We start from the raw sequence: 15,338 nt of genomic DNA, 5'->3' as shown, positions 1-15,338 counted from the left end.
CTGTCAGTTATATCTGCACATACTGTATTGTAAAAGCTGATATGGGGCCTGGCGGATTAAAGACATACATCATCACACACAGAGGAATGTGGTGCATTGTCTCACTGTGTAACAACTGATTAGAAAGATAAGAAGAATTCAACCCCACCTGACATGCAATAAAAGTGGCTTTAATCATTGTCATCATAATCCTTAGACCCCACTGCCAGGTATTATCAAGCCCACAGAACACAGCAAGACAGCCAGCCCCACACCTGCTGTGCTCAGCATAAAGATATGTGAGTGCAATCTAAAAGCTGTTCCACTAACTGTGACAGAGCATCTATAGAGCCCTGTTCCAGGGAGCATATACTGTATTTCCCCATTTCAGCATATTGGCCTGTTCTGTAATTAATCTTAATTTAGTGGCAGGAAGTGGCAGGGGAGGGTGTAATATGGAGGCTTCAGAGATTGGTCTGCTGTCAGGTTGGACCTGTGCTCTGGTCTTTTAATAAAGAAGAAAAGAGGGAATTTAACACAATCGATTATCATCAAGGAAAACTGAAGAGGCTTTAGGAATGATTTACGGTGTCTTTTGGGATCCTGGTGTATGCAAAACTGGTAATAAGTTAGTTTAACATATTATGCTTGCTGACTGTTCTCAGGCTATCTAACTCCATAGGCCATGATTTTAAACCCTTATTTAGTCTTTTTCAGTGTAGTTTATTGTGTCATAAATCACTGCTCCTTTTATTATATTGTTTCCCCAAAGAAAACAGAGAAATATATTTGAAACAGAGGTGTACGCTCACTTCCTTATGATTATCACCACAACAAAGGCACCAACAGTAGCACTTGCATTAGGGAAAAATGCTTCTGCCATGTTGGCTTCTATAATCAGGTTTGTATCCGGGCATATTATTTATTCGAAAAGCAGATGTTTATGTCATTTTTAATTAATCGGATTTTGTCTTCCCATTACAGAATTCAATCCCTCATCATACTGTAAATATCTAAGTCGACAGCTGGATATATTTGAAATATAAACTCTGGTAGCGAGATGAGACGAAGCGCATGTGGAGGTCAGGGTGTGCTGCTGAGAACAATATGGCCGCACATGGTATCAATTTTCTGTTCACACACGGAGCCAAATGGATGAATGTAGCATGAAATATGTCTCACCACAGCTCAGGGACTGAAGTCGAACTGGTGTTTATGTTTAATTGCAGCAATTTATTCATTTAGTTAAATCTGTTAAAAACACAATGTGCTGTAGGATTTTCCGTCAAGGTATTTTAATGACCCACAGCTTAAGGAGTGCAAAGGAATGCTAATGCAGACAGGACGGTAAACACGCTGGAACCACTGAGGAGGTTTCAAAACAGTTTTCGTACATTAGGAAAGACTGCAGGGGCCCCCTTTTTTTTAAAATTTGAATTGGGAATCAGTTGCTCAGTAAGTAAGCTCGTGTTAGACTCCTGCTTCACCATGCAGAATAATGAATGCGTTTTTAATATTACAAAGATTATTAGACTGATCCTCTCACAAGACAGCGGCTGGTTGCTCTCAGACTTCAGTCTCAGGTTTATGCTTAAAATCCCTGTGACATGTTTAAAATATCAAGTAGTTCAACACTTGCGGTAATTGTGCATATTTGCATTGATGGGCGTGCGATTATTTCACTTGGATGATATGCAGGACGTATCGTATGGGAGATATTAACTTCTCACCTCCGCTCCATCTCTATCCGTCTCTCCTCCCTCCATCCCTCCCTCTCCCCCCTCCCTCCTTTTCCTCTCCCGTCTGCAGTTCTCGGCTGATCTGCCACCATTTTTAAAGTCGTTGGATGTCTGAGAGTATTTCTTCGCTCAGCAGCTATGGATGAACTGATCCTCACACCCTGCTGCTGTGTGGAGGAGAAGGGAACATTTGAGATACCTACAGTTATACCCACAAACTCTGTCTTGGTTTATGACAGATGTATAAAATACTACACCTCAACAACGAAAAAGGCTCGACAAACAATAAAAAAAAAAAAAAAAAAACACAATTTCCTCTGTGAGTGTAGAGAAAATCCTTTGTAAGAGCAAAAGCACAGAGACTATATTTCAGTTAGTGCTAACTGAGAGTAAACATGTCTGGTTTTATTTGTCCTAACACTGGTAACACACAGGCCTGAATACTTGCAAAGATCTGATGTAAGGCAGTCCAAACAAGATAGACCTGTTCATCTAATCAGAGTCTTTATTGATATTGATCGTCCCTCCATTCTGCAAACAGAGCTTAAGGAGAATTTCTGTCATTTCACAGTGAAACACCTTCTGCCCTACTGACTGTTTTGGCCCAGCAGAAGCGATCTGATTATTTTCTGTGGGCAGTGATTTGCCCTCTGATTGGTTTGTATAGAGAAAAAGAGGGAATAAACACAACTTTACAGAGCTGCGGGTTTATTAAAGTGATGCACATCATCATGCTCAATAATAAATAAGGAGAGCAGCCAGTGTGGACGAGGCTGTGGTGTGAATTAGAAGCGGCTGTAAATCTTTTTATCTGTCAAGCTAGAGGGAGTTTTCTGTACCGTCAGGAAAGTTCCACAGCCAACTGATACACTGGCTTATTGTTTAAAATGTGGAGGCTGTGTCTTTGTTTGAGCTTGTTTCTCGCAAGAGCTGGTTTAGTGAGATCTAATGAACGGTACAGAACAGCTGTAAACTCTGCAGATGTGTGTGTTTTTAAAAAAAAAAAAAAAATTCTCATGATTAGTGTCTGATTTTGACAACTCGCATATTTTTTGTGGTACACTTAGCTGATGTGTTGTGCCGACCTCACGTCCTTGGTTGTGTAAAAAATGACAATCATTAAAAGGTAATGATGGTGAATCTATCAATTAGTGGCTACAGCAATGAGCAGGCTGTAGTCAATCATGCAAACACTCAGTCAGCAATTAGTCAGTCCTGCTGTGTTTCACAAGAGGCTGTTCTGAACATCAAACAAGCTGCTTCATACTAATATATTGCATAAGACATGATGGTGCTCCTCTTGAACACATCAATTCTAAGGTATCTGCTCTTGGCCCTTTAAAAGAAGACATGAACTCAATCAATCAAAAATCAATGAACAGGCAACCTTAGTCTACCTGAAATGCTTTATATACGAAGGCTTGTTTGCCTCATTTTTGTGCGTCCGTGTTTGTTTTCGGTTTCAATCTGACAGAGCTGAGGTGAGGATACGCTCGAGTGTTTCTGAGGGCACTGGCCCGTCCGCCTTCGCTCCATGTCCTGCCAACGAACGTGTCACTTTGACATATTATTTACCAGACTGTTGCTATTCTTTAACGCAACACTAGAGCGAGACGTCCCCCGGAACAAAGAAGTGTTTTGTCATTGCCTTCACTTCCCCCCCCCTCCCCCCCCTTAAAAAGAGACATAACAGTGAGGGTTAAACTGTGGTGCCTGCTAAGCATTTGCCAAATAATACAATAATAAATATCTGCTGCTCCTTTCTGCTGCAGCCCTTAATTTCAGATAACAAGGTATTGTCAAACCACTCACACTGCCTACAGCCTCGCAGGTTAATCAGTAATAATTGCTGTAAGTGGATACCAAAGCAAAACATTACATTCATAATCAGAATTGTAATAATGATATTTGTGGCGAGTATGCCATGTTTTTACCAGCTCTGATTAATGTTTGAGTGGGGTGGGGAGTGGGGTGGGGGTGGGGGGAGCTGCCCACATGCGCCTGAGGCAGCAGTTCAAGATTTCACTTTCGTTGGTTTCAGCTACGGTTTATAACTCGCAGTGTGAAATGGTTTCGTGCCTCTACACCCAGGAAACACTGGAGGACAAGTGATGTGTGACTCATTGAGATTCGTTTACAGGTAGATACTTGAATTCTAAACGACCGATAATATTGTTTTAGCATTGTTGATTGAATTTTTACCACTTATCCAGTAAATTTGGTACCACTTTACTTTAACCCGGGTTTTCACCATTTTTAAAAGGGCTATTTATAAGTTTTCTCTGCCGCCAAACATGGTTTCTTGCCGGAGAGAGTGGTGGTGATTGTTGCTTGACAAGACCTTCAGCCATCGTTCTGTTTATAATACGAGAGGTTATAATATGCCAAAACGTACGCAATATAATTCTTCTTCAGGACAGATTGGAGGCTACAGTGAGTCGCTGTCGGAGAGTGAGGAGACTGGCCGGAGTTAGCTGGTTAGTGTGCTAACTTCAGTAGAAGAAAAGACGAGATAGACAGCAACGTTGGAGTTGCTTTCCACTTCCGGAGACAGCTCTTAGCAAGAAAAGGAATGAAGTTTGATGCTGAACTCTGAACACTGAATTTCCTCTAGACTGGTAAGTAAACAGCTGTTAATGCTAATGCTGGCTATGTACTTACAAATAGCTCCTTTAAGTAATATATACATATTCAATAAACAGTTTTTAACACATGATAGTGTAGTTGTAAACAGATATTTATTAGCCAACACTAACAACTTCTCATATGACGTCATATTTTATGTTATTACAACTGTGTTTTAGTACACAAATTATCTGTTAAACTGAAAGCCTTCACTCATGGGTGCCCACAGAAGTAGTTGGAGTTGTTAACGAATAAATGAATAAATGCCCACACATGCTTACAATTTCTGTCTTTTAAAAATTTAACACTTTTCATGTTAAAAAAGTGTTAAATTTACTGTATTTATAGTTTAACATCTCATTAAAAATGAATTATTGCATATATTGTTTATTCACAACCTTCTATCTTTAGTATATTACTCCAGCTAATATGTAAAGTGAAAAATATCTCAAGTAATGAAGATAAAACAGTTTCAAGGCCCATTTGCTGTATAGTAATTTGCAAAAGGCTGAATGAGTGGGAGGTTAATTGAGGAGTTTAAAATCTCACTTGAATAAGATGCAACGATGAAGCTAGAAAATGCTTGAGTGTTGCTCGTTTTGCTGGTCGATTAAGCTCAATCATGACCATTAGCCTCCAGAAAATGCAAATTCAAATAAGGATGAACGTTGTTGGAAAAGGAGGCATAATGGTCGCAATGAGGAAATATTCATCATTAATACTAACACTCGCAGATTTCTTCTTCACTGGTGGACAACCAGACTTAGACTGAGTTTCTTTGTATTGAAATTGATCTCGGATGTTTAATTCCCATTAATGAGAAACTGCCTGTAACTCACATTTTCTTTCCACGGGTTCAGTGATAGGTGGTTGATGGGTTTTTTTTTCTCCATGTTTATATTTCAAATCAGTGACATTTTTTTCAAAGAAGAATCAACAGGTGTCCTGGTTGAAGCCCCCATTCCCGGTATGGAGGTTAGCATGGGGGCTGGAGGCTAGGTATCAGGAATTGTCAGTCAGTCAGCCACTTTTTGTGCTCTCCGACCCAAGTGGGACCACATGGCGAATAACAAAGCGGCCCGTGTGCTTCACTCTCTGTGCTCTCAGCCTCTGGATTCCTCTCCATGGGAGTCGGCAGCGCTCCCCCCTCCTCCTCCCTCCAGCAGGAAAGACACCAGTGATTCTGGTGAGGATACACTGGTTGGAAAAAAAAAAAAAAAAGCTAGCACATAAATGCATCATGCCCGCTGCAAGTCACACCACTTGTGCAATCAGAAGTGTGAAGCGAGTGCAAATGAGCAGCTTGTGTGTGGCTGGTGTACAGTCAGAGAGCTGCCAAAGCCTCCTGATTGTTCCTCCAGGCCAATTTGTGTGACACATAAATATTCAATTACACTCAGATTAACATCATTTTCACCGGATCTGGGTTCACCACATATTTATTATAATCCAAGAACCTATTTGTCTTTCTGCTCATGAAGTATAAGAGCTTTTGTTTATGTACAGGTGTTCCAAAATCCAACACCATCTCTCCGGTTTTAATTTACCGTTCAATTCACAGAGTGTCTGAGAGGGTTTGGTTCAGACACTCACCCGACTTGAGACAATTTCATTCACACCAACTGGAGCGAGGGTTTGGTGCACAGGCTGTGGGGTGGATTTACAACTCCTACAGGCTGTCCCTTTTTTTTTCTGAACATGTTGAATAGTGATGATAAAACTGTCTGCAGGTTTGCCAGAGCCGCTTTGTTTCCGCACATGAGGCGACTCAAGGTTCTGGCACAACAGAGGCCGGCCAGATTTCCTGAGCCTCCAATGCAAAATCCAACCCGGCGCCAAAAAGGACACAAAAGGGGACTCTGCTGGCTTTGTGAGGTTCAGTCAGACGGACCTGACCTCAGTGACCTCTGTGGAGGAACTGTGTTCTACATATGTTAAATTTACAATATTGTTTTTGAAATTTGAGAAAGAGGTGTGCTGTTAATGTACACTTTTGAATATGCTGTCATTGGGAATATAATCTATTTAATGAATGAAAATGCTGGATAATTTTACATAAATAAAAATCTAACTTAAACTGCCAACATTAAGACACGGTCTGCGTTTTAGAGTTAGGATGAGGACTGTTATCCCTGAAAAACTTCTGTTAACACTGAAATTTCCTGTCAAAAAGCACAGTGAAACAACACTCTCACACACAGTTTGGCAAAACAGTGATTTACGGAATGAACTCTCTCTTTTGTTAAAGTAAACACACATAGCATGCTGTCATTGTTGCTGAGAGCTGTGGCGAAGCGAGGGCTGTGTGCTTCATACAGCATGAAGGGTACTCTGCTCTGATTTTTCAGAAATGTTGTCTTGAAGCTCACAATCTCTTTCTCTCTCTCCAACAAGAAAACAAACCATGTTTTAACTAGTAGCAACACTTTGAAGGTGTGTGTCGCCTGCTAAAATAGAGATAATGCAGCGACTGCAGTTCTGTGTATGGCTGTGTTTAAATACACAAGTTCTCCCTAAAGTTTGACTTTATTCTAAATGCATGGGTTTCAGTGTCGCAGACCTATAAGCCTATACATACAAATAAAGCTGTCACCTTTACGGCATCATAGCACTAACTGTACCTGCCAGTCATTCAGCCGATATTAATCTTTCGACTGTCCGGGACTGGCTGCTGCTGTACAGGAAGTGGCTCAGTAATTGTAGGAAAACAGATGAATCCCAGCAGATACTGTACTGTACAATCAGGGGGCTGAGTTATTTGCATCGTTCTTGGCATTGATATTACAATCACACACACACAGGTTGTTTGAAATGTTTCTTAGGGAAGCCTGGAGCATAAATTGTCTTTGAACACTAAAGATCAATTGTCTCCAATGATCAAAAACTACAGGGCTGCGCTGATTCCCTTTGAAGTTTAAGGCAGTTCTGCTGAAGGCTCCTGATTTCAAACATTGCTGATTCAGTGACATTTCATAACCCCTGCAGTGCATTATCACGCTCTAATATATTTTGAATAACACAAGGATGCATCTTACAAACACTGTGCTATTCATTCTTGTATGCAGTAGCTACATTATGATGCAGGTGATAATAAAAACAATATATTTGGTTTCTCTTTCCAGTTTTTCCAGTTATGTCTGTTCCAGATGCAATCAGTCCATCCCCATGCACAACTTTGCATTTGTTCCTGCAGTCTCCCCTGTCTGGTACAGAGTGTATGTGTGATGCATTTCTCCCTAGTTGCACTACATAGAACATGGTGATGCTGATCTGGTTAGACAAGCAATTTACACATTTGCCATGTTCCTGTCATTCAGATGTTTGTATTTTTGTCCAAAAATTTCTAACTCTGATTAAGATTTATATTTTACTTAACTGCCGTCTCTGCTGTCAGAAAGTGTTGGTGTGATGTTTGGAAATATGTAAAAATGTCAACCTTCAGCATCGTCATTAACGTTCATGTTAGCAGCCCTCATTGATGGATGTGCTTCAGTAGGCGGCAGCTGTCTATAATCAGGTCTGTGGATTATCAGAAGTAACTTTGACATCTTTCCAAAAATACAGACACAAACCAGCTGCTGTTTGCTCTGTTATGTTGAGGCGACAGCAAATGCCTCTGCTGCAGCAACTTCAGCAAATCAAACCCAAACTATGAGCATGATCAGATACTGTAGCACTCCAGGTAGCTATATTCAAAATATGGTTTTTGTATTTTTTTTTTTTTTTTTTTGGCGAAGCAACCCCTTCAAATAACGCCTTGTCTCATGGGAAGCCTCTGATGTCGCCCCTTTTCACATTCTGTTTGACTGTGAGCTGAAGAATGACAATGTCAGCGTTTCTGTTTGCAACGGCTCATAATGCTGAGTTTAAACTGTGTTATCTGCGACTCAGTTGGCAGGGCCAGCTGAAGGTCACCAAATGGGGAAAATTTCATATGCAGCTTTTTTAAAAAAAAAAAAAGAGGATAAGACTATGAGACAGTACATTACGGTGTGAAATGTGGGTTGTAAAGATCTGAAGACTAAGTAGTGTTTTGAAATAATGTATACTAAACTGAAGCTGTGTGTTAAATCGCAGTTCATGTCGACTTCGCGTGGTCTCTCTTTGGATGCTCATCAGGCCCTCCATGCAGCAGTATGTGTGACCTTTACATGATAAACCATGAGGGGCCACCGTTCTGACATATCGTTTTGTCTTGGGAGACTTTGGCAAAGAGGCTCAACTCTCCTCGGTGCAAGAATGCATGACAGCATTCTGGGATTTTTGAAAGGCCACTATCCATTTTCAGAACATTTAACAAGCAGCTCGGGCACACTGCATTTGCTTGGCCCCATGAATCATATCTGTTCACCCACATCATCCTCCTTTATTTGTGCTAATATGTTCTCAGCTTGAGGAAAAAGAGGAAACTTTTTTTCTTTAATTTCATCCCTTTGCTTGAATCTAATTTCTTGTGTCAACACCTCTTATTAACATTTTGTTCATAGTTCTGTTTGGGCAATGAAATTAACCTTTGCTTATGTTTCTAAATAGCTTGTAATTTTGGTGATAACTGAACCGTATTCTGCTTTACACTTAAGGGTGGTGGATGAGACTGTTAGATAAAATGTAATGTAAAATGTAATTTTGAAAGTTACAGAAATTAGCATGTTAATGTTAACATCATGTAAGTATCACAACCCTCTCACTAGGCAAACGCTGTGATATTGAATGATTAAGCAAAACCCCTGATTATGTTAAATGATTTCTTATCAAATTCTGTGTCAGCGCTTTTTTTTTTTTCCTAACAATATGGTATGGTTAAAGGAATACTCTGACATACTATTATCACTTTCTTATTTATATAAGATGATAGATACCACGCTCATGTCCCTGCACTAAATATAAGGTCAGAGACAATTAGCTTAGTACGAAGGGGAACAGCTAGCCTGACTCTGTCCGACAGTGACAAAATATGCCTATAGCATCTCTAGAGCTAATTAATGAACACATTATTTCTTGCTTGTTTAATCTGTACAAAAACCCACCTATAAAAATGACAAGCTGGATTATTTCTTGGCCAGAGCAGTGACTTTCTGGACAAGACTCCATCATCCAAAATGAATGAAAATCCAAGAGATCCTGGACTGGTCAACCTGCATAATGCAACACAGTATCAAAATCACACAATTGAATTCACATCATTTTTTTCCTTATCGTTTTTTTTCTTATTTTTCCTATTTATCATTCTGCCACTGTTACACACAAGACTGCAAATTTGTTCAACCGCTGTTACTTCATTCTTGAATTCAAACTCCAACTACACAAGTACATGAATGCACCAATACAGAAAGCTTCGACAAGACTCTGAACTTTCAAGCTCAACTCATTTTCTCAAAGTTTATTGTCACACCAAACCGAGAACTGAGACACTGGCTGTGCGAAAAAGTGGGAAAAACAAACCTAACATATCATACAATCTTTGAAAATAGCTGACAGTAATAATAATTATGTGATTCGTACTTCAATGACCTAAAATGGCAAAAAAAAAATCCTGTGATGTCCTTGAATTTTGAAGTGCCATCAGAACATTTCTCTGTTTGTATTCTTGCTGGTGGAAGTCATTTATTGTGAGTGAGAGAAAAACACATTTGGAAACCTTCAGCTTCAGCACCTTGAAGAAGCGTGGAAGCGTCGGCGTGTCTAAAAGAAAAAGGCATTCACTTAAAAGTCAAGCAACATTGTCGATCTGTGTGAAAGCACCCGCATGACTTTGAGATATAGGAAGAAAAAAAAAAAAAAATCAGCAGTAAACAGGAATTGCACGTGCTTGTTCTTGACACTGTGTGGTACAGGCCATCATTCGACACTTACAGACAACACAGATAGTGGCAATTTGATGCTAACATCGTAACAATCACTTTCACAGACTCGGGGGGGGGGGGGGGGGGGGGGGATCCAGTGCAAAGCTGCAGCTCTGCAGTATGTTTTTTTTTGTTTCTGTATGTAATATATTTGTTCTTCGAGGAGTTCAGAAAAGTGTTCTGCAATTCACACGTCCTTAAATGAATGATGACGGTCTAAACTCTGATTTCAGAGTCATGCCATCACCAAAGCACACCAAGTTGTCCGCAGTATGTGCCCTCGATATCGTATATAGTGTACTTTCTGTGCATAAAACTGCCATGTTTAACCAAATTAGTTTGGACTGAATATTGTTGATGGACCAATTTTAATAATTCAGTCGTCAAACAACTTTGATGGTGTGAGACACAAAGGCTGACAACTTCAGTGGAGCTCACTGTAAGTCCCAGTTATGTCAGTAAACATTAATAATCCTCTTACATTTTCAACCCATGTTGTGCAACTTGTCATGCATTTCAGATTGATTCTTTTGTTGCCTTCATATAGCTTTAGAGTGTCTCTGCCAACCACAAGCCATTAAGCTGTGCCCATTTTACAGGCTGACAGAAGAGACGAGCCTTGTTACATCTTTTACCTTTTTTTTTCTCAGATTTGGAGGCTGTGTGTGAAGTCGTTCAGATGTAAATTACTGTACCTCCACTAGAGGAGAACTGCTAAAATCAGAGGTAAATGTTCAGTAGGTGATTTTCTCTAATTTATCAAGAGGATGACAGGCTGGTAGACTGTTGTTTTAAAGGTGCATTTACACGCATTTCAGTTTTTCTCTTTCCTAGCACATTATTTTGAAAGATGCCAAAATGAGGCAAGTGTGTGTGATGACAGCTCACTTATGTCTACTCTGGGGTGCTAATAATTTTCTGACAGAAAAGACATTTGATTTCGCTAAGACTGGATTAATCTCATTGCGGTGTTAGAAGCCTTGCACAAGTTTCATGCTGACAGCTCAAAATTTCATTTAGTGTTGTCTAACGCTTAAAGCTCCCTCTCTTGTTAAAACTGGGTAGGCTACATTATAACGAAGTTCCTCATGATCTTAAATGAGTCCCAGCTTCAATTTCAGCCACTCTCAAATCTAAATTAAAAACTCTTCTTGTGCTGAGGACTGATTCATTTTCTCTACTGAACTTTTCTTTATTACATTTGGGGCTATTTATTACTGCACTCAAAGTATAATATAGCTAACCATTATCTACTTTGTCTCTTTCTTTAGTTAAATTTCATCAGTTTAAGTACGTTGTTTCTTGAAGGAATAGTTTATTTTGGGGATAGTTCTTTTTCAAAAGATGAGAAGTTTGATACCACTCTCATATCTGTTTGTTAGATATGAAGCTGCTGCAGCATAGCTTTTGCATAACTTAGCAGGGGGAAGTGGTTAGCCTGGGTCTGTCAAAGGTAAAAAGCTCAGCTTGCAGTACATTTAAAGCTCATGGCTTAACACGAATGTCTTGTTTGTTTAATCTGTACAAAAACAAAGAGTCCAAAATAATGTGCCGTTTTTACCCTGCGGTTTTTGTATAATTTAAATAAACAACAGATTACCTTTTAACAGAGCTAAGTTAGCTGTTTGTGCAAAGCTAAGCTAAGCTAAGCTAAGTGACTAATGGCTGTAGCATTTTATTAAAGGGACAGAAACTGTAGACACTTCAAAGAACCAATAAATCTAAAATCCTTTTTTCTTTTTCAAAATTAAAATATAGATGACTTTATTCTGTTTTCTGGCACATATAGATTTTTCTTTCTTAATCATCTACAGACATATAGATTCAAAAAGGTAAAATATGGGAAAGTGAAATCAGAGCAGAGAGCCGACTGGAGTGAGCAGCAAATATCTTAAAATATTTCGGGGGTTGAGGGCTGCTGAAAGCGGAGACAGTAAAAGATAAGAGAAGGAGTTGGACTGATAGTGACTGAATGAGCCCATTTTCTCTGAAAGCATGAAAGTAATGACACTATGGAATTGCTTTGATAAGTCACATTACACTAAACCAGGGCAAGTGTGATTGCAACGAGCTTCGCTGCAATCTATGATAATTTCGCTCTGAGAATCTATCCCAGGCAGATAGAAGCAATCTCAGTGGCTTTGCATTTGCTCTGATTATTGTCTCCTGTTCTCCAAAGTAAGGGCATTAGTTCCTTAATTACAGAGACTTACATTTAACAATGATTCACCTTTTTTCTTTTTTTTCCAAAATACCTACACTTTATGGTTCAGTGAGGCATTATATCAGCAGTGCACATCCTCCATTCATGTTTGCGGCACTGATGGCATTTTATTCACTCCCTGAAAACAATCACGACAGCTTTATGGTTCCATTTCATTAGAGATGCCGTCATAAATCTCAACCTTACATTCATAATTACATCTGAATAAGCAACACAAATGTGCGGTATCAATCACAAGCACAAACAGAAGCATTATTCTTGTGATACGTAGCTGTAACATAGAGACTATGGGGGCTTAAATACTGTGTCTCTGCAGACCTTTTGCTATTCTATCATGCCCCCAATAGCTCATATGCCTGATGTGGTCAGGATTATACAACAAAGATTATTGTTTGATATTTCATATTCCATTAGTATAAAAGTGAAGACAGCATACTCATGGAAACTCTGACATCGTCATGTCATTTTAGAGATATCTGGCTCCTGTGCCATTAAAATGTATGAAGTAAACAAGAAATAGCTGTGCCTTTATGTGGAGGTGACAGCGCCCGGCAGCTCAGTGACTAGCAGTAATTGCACTCAGATTACTTGCGTACTTTTCCTTTTTCACCCATTATTAGTTAAGTGAACTCTCAGTGTTGTTTAGACTGAAGTACAATTCATTTTCACCACCTGCTGGGATTTTAAAAGCTTCAGGATCTGTAATGTTGAGCTGTTTATAGCTGAGGCCAGCGGGCTCCGGGTTTGTGTGAAAGTTTGTGTAAGTGGTGGTCATTTGGCAGAGCTCCTTATTGTGTTCTACTCCTCTGAACACGCTGCCGGGCACATTCCCTCAGTTGAATAAGGACTTAATTATCTAAGTTACAGACTCAGACTGACTCCATTTATCAGGCGTCCTGGAGAGGGTGTCTGTTATCACTGCATACCCCTTCTTTTCCTCTGGAGGTCCCTTGGGCGCAGTCCTGTGCACTGAAATGACTTCCTCTGTGATCCCAGATTTAAATGGAAGGCAGCGGGCAGAGTGCAGCGCCCAGCCAACACGGAACAGTTGTTTGACTGGCAAAACTGCAGCCACCACAACAGTTTGCATGTTATCATTTGTCCTGTAGTTAGATTTTTTTCCCCCCAGTGAAACAGTGTTTGAATATAATGTTATTTAGCAGATGACTCGACTGTTCTACATACAGCAGCACTGGGAAGCTGTTATCTTAACAAAAATCTATATGTCAATTTACTGATGTAGTGAATTACTGATCAGTAACAAGATCTGATAAATAATAAATTAGGTATTAATTTTAAGAGTAGTTCAAAACCAGCCCCTTTTAAATGATCTATTTATAAATTTTGCTATTGCTACGTAACCAACATTAACATTAACAGCTGTTTACCTACAAGTCTTGCCAAGAGCTTCAGCCATCAGCAAAACATGAGGTTATAATACGCCCTCTGAGCAGCTCTACTTCAGGGCGGACTAGATGCTATACTGACTCGCTATCGGAAAGTGATGAGGCGGTTCAATTGAATCAGGGCTAGCTGGTTAGCATGCTATCCTCAGTACAAGAGAGGAGGTGATAGAAACCAAACAAGAGAGTTTCACTGCTGGAGACAGATAAAATAATGAAGTTTGATGCGTGATGAACTTGTAAGTAAGGTAAGTAAACAGCTAATAATGCTAATGTTGGCTATATAGCAATGGCAAAACTTACAAATTGCTCCTTTACAGTTCACTAATGAACACGTTGCATCACATTTGAATATTCAAAAACCGTAGTGTAAAGACAGTAAATGTCCATTTTACAAGGATTTATGGGCTGGCCCAAGAAATAGTCCATGTGAGTGGTATCAAAGTTCTTATCAAGTAACATCTGCTTCAATGATATACTAACTGACAAAAAGACAAACCATTCAAAACATCTGTACATACAAAATTTAGTATTAGATGCTTGATCTGGGCCTGTAAACAGGAAGAGTAAGTTAAAAGACACCTTTCTTACCACACTTTCTTTCCTGCCACAATGTTTATTTTATATTTTGCTCGAGAGCAATGTAATGCAAATCCTTACCTGGCTTGCATGTGAAACAATATGTTCGTTACCCCTGAGGGTGGCTACTGACCGCTGTGGTATCCCAGGAGCTGGTATGCATCTTCCACCACCACTGCTTAATTAGTTGACTGTGTGCCTGGAGACCTGTTCTGCACTTGACCTTTCTGAAGGTAAGGCAAGCAGCAAATGTTCAACAGACCAGAGGAAATGAGGTGAGGGGAAAGGTTTTCACATTGGTTAGTGGTGTGTGTGTGTGTTAGTGGTGTGTGTGTGTGTGCACATACAGTAGGTGTATACATGTGTGGCTGCATTGTTCTTTTTTTCCCCCCCGAAGAATGCATGGCTCCTTTAATGGGAAACTTTTCATTAGTATGGCACAGAGCTCGTCAGGTGCATTACATCAAGTGGTACTGCAGAGACATCGGCATGAGGACATACCAACATGCACCTGTAGACGAAATGAATCCATTTTTTTTTTATACATCTTTTAATTTGGAGAAACAGCTTGAAGTACGATACCCAGTGATAGAACATGTTCCAGTGATAGAGCATGTTCCTGGAAAAACCAGGATGACATATTCAAAAGGTGCATTGATGCAGGTAGAGGTTAGCTCGCATGCCATTTTAGTATTTAATGAGATTTCCTCTGGAGGGGTTTCTGGCTGCCAAGTTTCAAATCATCTAAAGGGAAGTCTGCTCCTCTCATTGTCCATTGGAGAAAAGGAACATCCTCATTATCCTCCATGGCTTTGGCTCATTAGGAGGGGACAAGGAGATGTCTCGATATAAATACTTCAACACTGTCCCCCAAATGGAAAAAAAGTCTTCTCGGTGAAGCTATATTCCAGTTAGAAACAAGCTTGCGATCTGCTCTCATTACATC

The sequence above is a fragment of the Seriola dumerili genome, unplaced genomic scaffold (genome assembly GCF_002260705.1).
Source record: "Seriola dumerili isolate Sdu_G_001 unplaced genomic scaffold, Sdu_1.0 BDQW01000044.1, whole genome shotgun sequence".
Classification (NCBI taxonomy): Eukaryota; Metazoa; Chordata; class Actinopteri; order Carangiformes; family Carangidae; genus Seriola; species Seriola dumerili.
Note: the sequence above shows the minus strand (reverse complement) of the source record.